Source organism: Onychomys torridus, chromosome 12 (assembly GCF_903995425.1).
Source record: "Onychomys torridus chromosome 12, mOncTor1.1, whole genome shotgun sequence".
Classification (NCBI taxonomy): domain Eukaryota; kingdom Metazoa; phylum Chordata; class Mammalia; order Rodentia; family Cricetidae; genus Onychomys; species Onychomys torridus.
In genome coordinates this window covers 40,444,780-40,455,336 of record NC_050454.1, presented here as the reverse complement: position 1 = coordinate 40,455,336, position 10,557 = coordinate 40,444,780, and the positions used below count along the sequence as shown (strand labels likewise).

Sequence of the window (10,557 nt, the reverse complement as noted above, 5' to 3'; positions counted from 1 at the left end):
TTCTTTCAATGCCCTCCCTTATATTCCTTTAAAAAATCATTATCTCTACAATGTCACCAACATGTTATGCATTCTCTTCATGCACATGTGTCCAAAGTTCTGTTTCTTTCAAAGACCTTTGCAGTGGGAATGTTCTGTATGTCAAATGTGTTGCTCTGATTGGTTAAAAAAATAAAGTTCTGATTGGCCAGTAGCCAGACAGGAAGGATAGGGTAGGTGGGACAAGGAAGAGGAAAAGGCTGGGAACAGGAAGGCTGAGGGGAGAGATACTGCCAGCTGTGGACATGACAAGAAATAAGGTACTGGTAAGCCATGAGCCATGTGGCAATGTATAGATGAATAGAAATGGGTTAATTTAAGATAGAAGAAGTAGATAACAAAAAGCCTGCCACAGCCATACAGTTTGTAAACAATATAAGTCTCTGTGTGCTTTCTTTGTTGGGTCTGAGGGACTGTGGGACTGGCGGGTGAGAGAGATTTGTCCTGACTGTGAGCCAGTCAGGAAAAAATCTAACTACAGACTTTGACAAAGGAAGTCATGTCTCTTGAAGGAGAACCTATAACCTCCACTGCAGTAAACCAGCATAATCTCTAGCTATAGTGTAAATATAAATATTTATACTCACAGATAAGTGTATTCCCTTCCTTTAATCAAGGAGTTTTACTGAAAATTACAACAGGTCAAAAGACAGAGTTCTAGAACCTAGTCTCAAATGATCCATCTACAATACACCTATTGCACATAGGGCTTGGGGATCATGCAGAAGAGGTGTTGGAGCAGAATGATCATAAAAGCCAGAGGAACATGGAGTTATCTGTGAGACTGTCCTTTAGTTTAACATGTGACTTCACACTTAATGAATTGCTGATTTGCATTTTGATAAGAAAAAGGAATTTCCAATTTATAAATGCTGAGTACTCAATATATTTTCACTGTTTCTTAAATAAAGAATTGTTATTTGATTTTTTCTTTTTCTTTCATTTATTTGTTTATTTATTTACTTACTTATTTATTTTTTTGTGACAGTGTTTCTGTTTTAGCAGCCCTACCTGTCCTGGAACTAGCTCTGTAGACCAGGCTGGCCTTGAACTCACAGAGATCTACCTACCTCTGCCTCCCAAGTGCTGGGATTAAAGGCATGCACCACCATCTGGCTGAATTTTTTCTTTTGATGTTAACATCTAGAGCATAGCTGTTTTTTTTTTTTAAATTATAAACAACTATGTAGTTTGTTCTGATTATGAGCATGGAAATACTGTTGTGACTTCATGTGACAGATTCATTTCAACCATACTGATGAAGTGCCTATTTCGTGTTAAGGTTCTTCTAAAAAATTTAAACTTATATATAAATAATCTCACAGATTATTGCACAATTTATCAATGAACGAGGATAGAAGACAGATTGATAAGTGACAGATAGTCTGATAGATGATATTTAAATCTTATTCCGGCAAAGGGTACAATAATAATATAAATAACGTACTTTGGAAGATGAAGGGAGGAAATCATATTTTCAATCTTTGTCAAAGAAACTTTCAAAACAGAAGATGGCAATCAGCTGTTTGTTGAAAGATGATTCACTAGATAGATTACTGACAGAAGTAGGGAGTAGAATTTAGCAGACAAGGGGAAGCAAGGGGGTGTTTGTGGGCAGAACTGAAGCTGGCTGGAACAGAACCTATTTGAGAAGATTAATAGCAACTGGGCAGAGAGGATGTGAGAGACATTGAAGGAAATCATAGGAGGATTTGACTTCACTGTGAAAATGGAGAGCCATAGAAGATATGCCAGGTAAGAGGCAACATGAGCATATAGCTGTTTTAGAAATTTAATTCTGATAAATTAGGGAGAATTAATTATAAAAAGAGGGAAATTTTTCTTAGGAAAATCAGTTGGGAAATAGTTATTACTACTCCAAGAGAGAATCTGAAAATGTGATTAAAATCAAGAATGAAAGATTGATCTGAAATATGGGTTTGGAAGGACATAGGTTTGACGTTTGACTTCATGAAATAAGGGTTTTGAGGGACATTGATTTGACGTTTGACTTCATTGATGTAGTGTTAGAACACCTAGCTTTTGGGGATATTCTCATAACTCATATGTTAGACTTCTGAGTATTTTAACACAAGTTTTTCAAAAAGTTAAAGGACTTTCTCTTATATTTTCAAAAGAGCATATTGAATATAAGTTTACCTTTATGATAGTCAGTAATATGATTGTTCATTATTCTGTTTTCTTGTCCTTCCTAGCAGTTCATTTTGAGATTAATGCTTTATTTTTTCCTTGTGTTCACAGTCTGGTTTTTCTTTCTACAGTGTTAGAAAAGACTTCTATAATTTCTCCTATATTCTTTCTACTGAATGATAGTCTAGAAAAATCAGAAAAATGCAAAGGAGCTACCCCAGTGAGTGTGAAATTAATTAACAAGAACGAGAGAAATATGGAATGTTTCTATGAGGTAAAGAGCAAATGATTGAGTCTTGAGGTTTTATGACAAGTTGAGTGTGTGTGTGTGTGTGTGTGTGTGTGTGTGTGTGTGTGTGCACTTATATTTATGTGTATTATGAGACATTACTAGATTAACTTTGATCTTAAGTGTATATTAGAAAAGTTTTATATAACTTTCTTATGCATGCACACATATTTTATGTTATAGTGTGTACTTATTCCCATGCTATATTTAAAATTACATATCCAAATAATGATAAATATGTAAAACTATATTTGTACACACTTAATTAAGTAAACTATCATGATTTTTTGTAATGTATTTGTCTCAAAGTACACTATCAATATAGATATATATGTACTGTCATGAGCACAGTATTACATATTAGACATTAGTAACCATAATCTGCAGTCCCAATCCAGTCTACACTGTATGTATGTGTGTGTGATTGTGTATATGCGTGTGTGTGCAAGTGTGTATATTTGCCCATGTGTATGTGATGACATACACATGCACAATTGTCAGCAGGTGTTTGAATAACAGAAGTGAATACCTGATATATTCCTGAGTTGTTCTCTGCCTTCTTTTCTGAGGCATGACATTTCACTAAACCCAGAACTCACTGATTCAGCTAGACTTTCTGGCCAATGGGTTACAGAGATCTTCCAGTCTTTATCATCAAAGCCCTTAGCCTTTGGTTTACAGGTGTTCACTGTTATGCCACCTTTGCTTGTCAGGGACTGCAACTCATTATCTCTTATAACAGCAGTTTATTAAGAATCTATCTCTTAAGTATTGACCACCCATTTTTTATCAACCCTAAAATTTAACAATATTATTTCCTGTTTGTAAAGGGCTGTTAAAAGCAAAATCAAGGAAATGAGACAGCATACCTCTAAATATTTAACACCTTTATAGACAAATTAGCAGGCTCCACCTATGAATAATGCCTTATTTGCTGTCTTATTAAATTATACAAGGCATAGAGTCATGGATGCATATATGTATCCTTGCCAGTAATTTGGGCTAATGCATATTCATATTTCATATCTGTGATTCTGTGATAAATTAAAATTTTCATGTGTCAGAAATGTTCCTAAAGATTTTGGAATTCAGAAAAGGGGAGTGAGACAAAAAAAAAAATTCTGCAAGAATAAATAAAATAAAAAAGAAAAGCCATTTATACAGAAGTTCAAATAGAATCTGTCAAGAGCTCCCTGTAAAGATTATCTCTCATTCATTTCTTTATCCTTGTATACACATAAATTAATATTCCTTTAAAAAAATCATTATATGGAGATAATGTGGTTAACAAATGTTCAACTACCTGGGTTGCTAACTAACTAATATTATATGAGTAATTAATGCCCTTTAAAATAAGGAATTCACTTACAGAGGCAAAATGGAAGTTTTATTGAATTTCTGAGGAAGAAGTTCTATGAAAAATGAGTGGTGTGGTCAATAGGGTCTATTCTCCAAAATGACACAAACTTTAAGTTTATCGGCCTGTTTCCAGTGCTAAAACTTACTGGTAGGGGGTATAATGCTGTTTTGCAAGGTCCATATTAGTCCTAATTATATTTTTCTGCAGTATACTTGTTTATTTAATGAAGAAAATCAATCAGTTGATGGGAAGATAGGCAGTACTATATGTTCAGTGAAGAGACTTGCAATTTGATTCTGTCTCCGTCTTATGATGTCATCATCCCCTCTAGCTGGCCCTCATTTAAGGATGACTGTTCATTGCACTGCAGTTTTACCTCATTACCAAACGAATAGGACATCAGAGCCCTGCTTAGAGAAATAAGACAACATATAATAATAGCAATGGTGCTAACATATCATTAACAGTTTATAATTTAGCTGTATATTTGTTCTCCTGTCAATGAAACAAACGTTCTACGTATCTGAGAGTTTGAGACAGCTGGAGTGCCAGCTCTCTGAAATGATAAATTAGGACATAGGGACAGGTGCTCACATCTCTGGACGGATGTTGTATTTGGCACGCATAACCTTTTCTGAGAAACGGACTTCTGAATGCTTGGTTCTTTTTCATATTGGCTATTATCCACTCCAGTTCTTTCCCCTCTTTCTCCCTTCCCTTCTCACCTCCTTTCCTCTCTTCCTCTTGTTTCTTTGCTTATCTACTCCTCTCTAACCCCTCTTCTTCCCTCTTGTCTTCTCTCTCTTTTTTTTAATACCAAGTATTTAAGTATGGTGAAATTTCTATGCAGAAAAGAATCCCTTCTGTAATTTCTATGTAAATCTCTCAGGATTGAGCTTGATAGGAAAATGTCTGTCTGTTTGAAGCTCTACTCTAAAAAAAAGTCTGTTAATTAATAGAAGTAGCACCCTGACCATTGTTTTGTCAAATCAGTAGATGGACTCTACTGAAATAATCAACCATTGAGAACTAAATACCACAGACAGGCCATAATTAAATAATTACAGAATGATGACACCCAAAGAAAAATGTCTTGTCTTGTCTTGAAACTTCTGAAGAATAAAGGTATTCCATCATTTTTCTTGGCAGAGTATTTGAGGTTTTAATTACTTTCTGATTCCACTGAAGTACTATGTGTGTGAATGGTGGTCTTTTCTCTCATATGGATTTTTAATTATCATTTTTAATTTTTTAATTGTTTGAGAATTTCATGCAGCTTATAATATGTTTTGATTGAATCCATCATCATCCCCTTCTCCCGAATACCTCTTCACTTTGATTTTCTCTCCAACTATTTTTCTCTCCCTTCATTTAGTCTTCTTCTTCTTCTTCTTCTTCTTCTTCTTCTTCTTCTTCTTCTTCTTCTTCTTCTTCTTCTTCTTCTTCTTTTAATCCATTCATTCTACTTGTTGCTTCCTGTACACCCATGGATGTGAAGCCATTTTCCAGATCATGAGTACTAACTTCTCAGGGGCCACATCCCTGAAGGAACTGGACTATCTCATCCACATAAGCCATCAATTGCTAAGAGCACCTCAGATAGGGATGAATTTCATCAGAATCTTTTCCTAGCTGGGCTGGAAATCTGGCTAGCTTGATCTGGAGCAGGGCACACACATGCAGTCACAGCTACTGTGAGTTTGTGTGTGAAATTGTGCTGTCAAGTCTGAAGAATACCTTTTGGTTGCAGACATCCAGTACCTCTGATGATCACAATGTTTCTGCCCTATTGTTTTAGAACTTTGGCTTTGATTAAATGGTCCTAGTGAAAGCTACCGTGAAACTGATGGGAGAAAGCAGCTCATCTAATTCTATCCCTTAAAATCTACATTTGTAATGTAAAAGCTTTCAAATTCTAGGAAGTTGGACTATATGTATACACACACAGACCAGAGCACACCAGTAAAGAAAGATATGATTTTATATTAATTTTTGGAACCTTGTTCTCATACTGGACACCTTGAAGTATTGGTGAAATTATTAAGGCCACTCCACGTAGTTAAAAGGGAGGTTTATTTTGTGGGGTAACTTACAAATGAAGGGATAGGATGCTGGGTCTGGGAAAGGTATGGCGCAGTCTGGCGGTGTTCTCTGGAGAACTCTGCTGGGTCTACCTCCAGTGTCCAGGGTCCGGGAACCAAGAGAAGCCTCTCCCCTCGATCCTGGGTCTTCAGTGTCATCCCTCAGCCCCTCCTTGTTGGTATGACCATTACCGAAGCCTCAATAGGGGTTGGAACTTCCAGGCCAAGGCTGGAATGGCTACCCCCTACAGTGAAGAGAGAAAAACTGTCAAGTATCCTGGGTATAATTTCACTAAACATGTGTTTTAAACCTCATTCAATTCACTCAAGACAAGATCAGTAACTAGAACTATACTTTTCAAAATAAAATTTCTTCATTGGAATACACAAGTGCTAAATTTCCACACTGAGGATGAGGCCACACCAAAAAGGAGAGTTATTTTTTTTTTAAATTTAGAGTTGCTCAAGGGAAGATGTACCACAGAACTTATTTTGTGTATAGCTATTTCTGGATAAAGTCAGCAGACGAATTAAAATGTTAATGTTTAAAGCTTTGTAACTGTCAATTGTCCATAAAATGATAAATACCACCAGAAATATGGTAATAAAATGTCCAACAAAATTATAAAGGGCATATTTCTGTGAACATATGCTTGGAAGGATATTATAAATTATATTCTCACCATAATTGTAGGAAGAAACAGGAGATTTTTTTGATTTTTATTTGAAGATTAAGCACATAGGCACTTGTCCATAGCAGATTTCAGAGACAGTTTCTATTGTCAAATATTCATCCTTAAGGACTCATTGTTTTAGACTAATGATTTTATAAATTAATTTGATTACTAATTATGTGAAAAATGTTAATTATTATTCAAAATGAGGAAATCAAGATTATGATCTGAATATATTTCTTCTGTGTTTTCTATGATGCAGATGTTTACCACCATTACTCCTTAGGTGTTGTATGTTTTTCTTTTCTGGTTGTCGTTTGCATTAGAACATTGCCTCAGAAATAAGGCTCTAATATTATGAGACCATATTTAGTAAACTGGAATTTAATAGTTTAATTCAGCCTTAAATCTTCCTTATGATGTATTTTAAAAGATATTTATTTTTACTTGTGGATTGTATGCATGTGTGTGCATGCATACACATGTACATGACAATGGAGGTCAGAGAAGCTGAATTCCTTGAAGCTGTTGTTACAAGTGGTTGTGAGTCAACAAATACTGGCAATTGGAACTAACCTGAATTTACCTCAAGACACTTTGTGCTCTTAGTCACTCAGCCATATTTCAAGCTCTCTCTCTGTTATTTTTATTCTGTGTTAAACAATGGTAATTCCCTATAATATTGGCCAAAATGTCTTTATTGTATCTCTTAATGATAAATACTTCTTTTTAAAAATTTATTTCATTTTAAATTTTGTTCATGTTTATATATCTCTGCACACTGGAATGTGTCTATGCACACTCTAATACAGGTGGCCTTGGAGGCCAGAGATATTGGATACTGTGGAGCTGAAGTTTTGTGTTTATATGGTGCTTGATGTAGTTGCTGTAAACTGAACTTGGGTCCTCTGGAGGAGCAGTATTTTAACTTACCAGCTGAGTAATTTTCTCCAGCCCCAATAATTATATGTTAACAGAGTAACATTTCTTTTTTTTTAAATGTTTTATTCATTTTACATACCAGCAACAGTTCCCCTCCCCCATGCCTACTCCTCCAAAAGGGTGAGGCCTCTCATGGAGAGTCAACAAAGCCTGCTACATTCAGTTGAGGCAACACCAAGTGCCTTCCCCCTGCATCAAGGCTGAACAAGTCATTCCAACATAGGGAAAGGGCTCTAAAAAGCCAGATCATGCACCAGGGATAGATCCTGGTCCTACTGCCAGGTACCCCTCAAACAGACCAAGCTACTCAACTGTCTCCCACATGCAGGGGGCATAGGTTGGTCCCATGGAGGCTCCACAGCTGTCAATCTATAGTTCCTTTGTTCTCAAGAGCTTGGTTCAGTCGTCTTAGTAGATTTCCCCATCTTGATCTTGACTCCCCTTGCTTATATAATCCCTCTTTTCTCTCTTTGACTGGAGCTTGGCCTGATGCTTTGCTGTGGATATCTGCATCTGCTTCCATCTCATAAGTGAGTACTAGATGTGAAGCAAAGGATAACCAGACTACAACTCACAGCTCCAGAGAAGGTAGATAACAAGGAGGACCATAAGAAGGACGAAGGGATGCATGGATTGCCCAGGGAAGGGGAAATAGATGACATATGCTGGGTAAACTGGGGGAAGAAGGCAGGCAGTGGAGGCGAGGGGATGAGAATATGAGGGAACTAGATGGTCAAGCTGGGGGAGGGAAAGAGTAGGAGAGCAATGAAAGAGATATCTTGATAGAGGGAACCATCATGGGGTTAGTGAGAAACCTGGTACTAGGGAAATTCCTAGGAACTTACAAGGATAATCCCAGCTAAGACTACCAGCAATAGGGGAGAGGGTGCTTGAAGTGGCCTTCCTCTGTAATCAGATTGGAATAACATTTCAATAAAGAAATACAATTTTATTACCTATAAATTTAATCTACAGGTTTAAATTGCCAATTCCCTATCATGGTTTGATGCTGACCTTTTTTCAAAATGCTTTTATAATAATCTTGTGAAATCCTAAATTATGTCAGAGAATACATGGACATGTTGGCTAGTTGTAACAGGGTGGCATCTCATGAAAACAGAAGCAAATATTGTGAAGAATTTAATGGAAAATAACTACTGTAAGAAGACAAGGTCAAAGGTAGTTGAGAGGGAATAGCTTTGAGACCTTGGAGTATAGCCTATGAAGTCTCTGATGGCCCATTATTGAACACAGAACAAAGACTGCCTTTTGGAGGGGTCATATGCCAAGGAATTGGTAAGATTCATGTGTAGTTTGTTGTTCACTTATTGGCTAAGGGTCATGTAAATGCACGTTTCCATGTCCAGATAGCCTGGTCCCAAATAAACACACAAGGCTTATATTATTTACAAATGCTCAGCCAATAGCTCAGAGAGTTTTCCTGTGTCCTTCCAGGTCCATGGTCAGGACAAATCTCTCTCACCTGAAGTCCTGCAGCTGCTTATAAAATAATCACTTAGAGGCTTAATATTATTTAACACAAATTATATGGCCTATGCCAGGCTCCTTGTTAGTTGGCTCTTTCATCTTAAATTAACCCATTTCTTTTCTTTTTTTTACAAGTGGAAGCTGCTTTATTAATTATTTTATAACCACAAACTCATACAGAGGATGATGTCCTGTACAAAACACAACAGATTCAAATGAGGTGTTCGTTTTGCAAGGCTGAAGAGTCAGTCTCTGGTATTTGGAATTTAGGATGCAGTCCTTGGTTTTGGATGGATCACTGCATGTTTGGCACAGTCCGTGCTTTTAACCAGATTTGAACAGAAGACTGGCCACCTGACCCAGGTAGAAGTAGATGAAGTGTTTGGTTTCACCTGTCACATAACTACCGAAGTTCCTCCCCACAATGCATTGCCAAGTGGGGTTGTACTTCTTGTCAAACTCCTTCTTGATATGGGCCATAATATCCTACTCCACGTTATACTTCTCCAACTCCTGACTCTCACACTCTACTGAGTCCTGTTGCATTTCCTCCCACATGTCTGCATTTTTGATCACTGCCTTCCTGACGCACATGCTTACCATGAAGCAGGGGCCAGCTGGCTGCTGCCAGCTCCTAGGGAAGGTGTTGGCGCTGCTCAGGCAGCTGAGGAGAGCTGGTCGCTACCAAAGCTGTGGCGCATCTCAAATTAACCCATTTCTATTAATCAGTTTTGACATGTGGTCATGGTGTTACTGGTCTCCTGGCACCTTGCTGTTCCTTCAGCAGCAGCTGGGGTCTCTCTCTCCTCTCCTTTCTTCTCTTTTTATATGCATGGATTTCCTGCCTACCTCTAAGCTGCCTTGCCATAGGCCAATGCAGCTTTAGTTATCAACCAATCAGAGCAACACATATTCACAGCATACAGAAAGACCTCTCACAACACTCAGGCTTGTTACTAGCTAACTCTTACACTTAAATTAATCCATATTCCTTATGTATGCTCTTCCATATGATGGTACATTATTAGCATGGCACGTTTGTCTTCTGTTCCCTCTGTGTTTGGCTGGTGACTCCTACTCTGCCTTTCTCCTTCCTATCATCCTTAACACGGTTGCCCCGGCTATACTTTCCAACTGGCTACTGACCAATCAGAGTTTCATTAAACTAATTCCAGTGATGAATCTTTACAGTGCACAAGAGGATTATTCCACAATATTTCCCCATTTTCTGTTTAATTAAAAAGGAAGATTTTAACATAGTATGATTACTTACATAAAACAAAAGCAGTTATCAATTAACAATCAGTTATAATCTCAATTATAGTTGGCAAAATCAGAGAATGTATCTTATTATCTATCCTATTTTTGTGAATTCAAAGTTTTTTAAATTTTTATTTATTCATTTGTTTGTTTGTTTGTTTATTTATTTATTTTTGACAATTCACTTTTTATTACATAGCAGACATATGAACTAACCAGAGTAGGGTGACTACCTCCACTTTCAAATATGATAGTTCTCTTTTCTCCAAAAGG

At 37.0% G+C, this 10,557-nt stretch overlaps 1 pseudogene; it reads right to left on the bottom strand.

Annotated features, from left to right (window-relative positions):
* Window positions 1-9,348: 9,348 nt before the first annotated feature.
* LOC118594122 lies at window positions 9,349-9,618 on the bottom strand (annotated as a pseudogene).
* Between the last annotated feature and the right edge of the window lie 939 nt (window positions 9,619-10,557).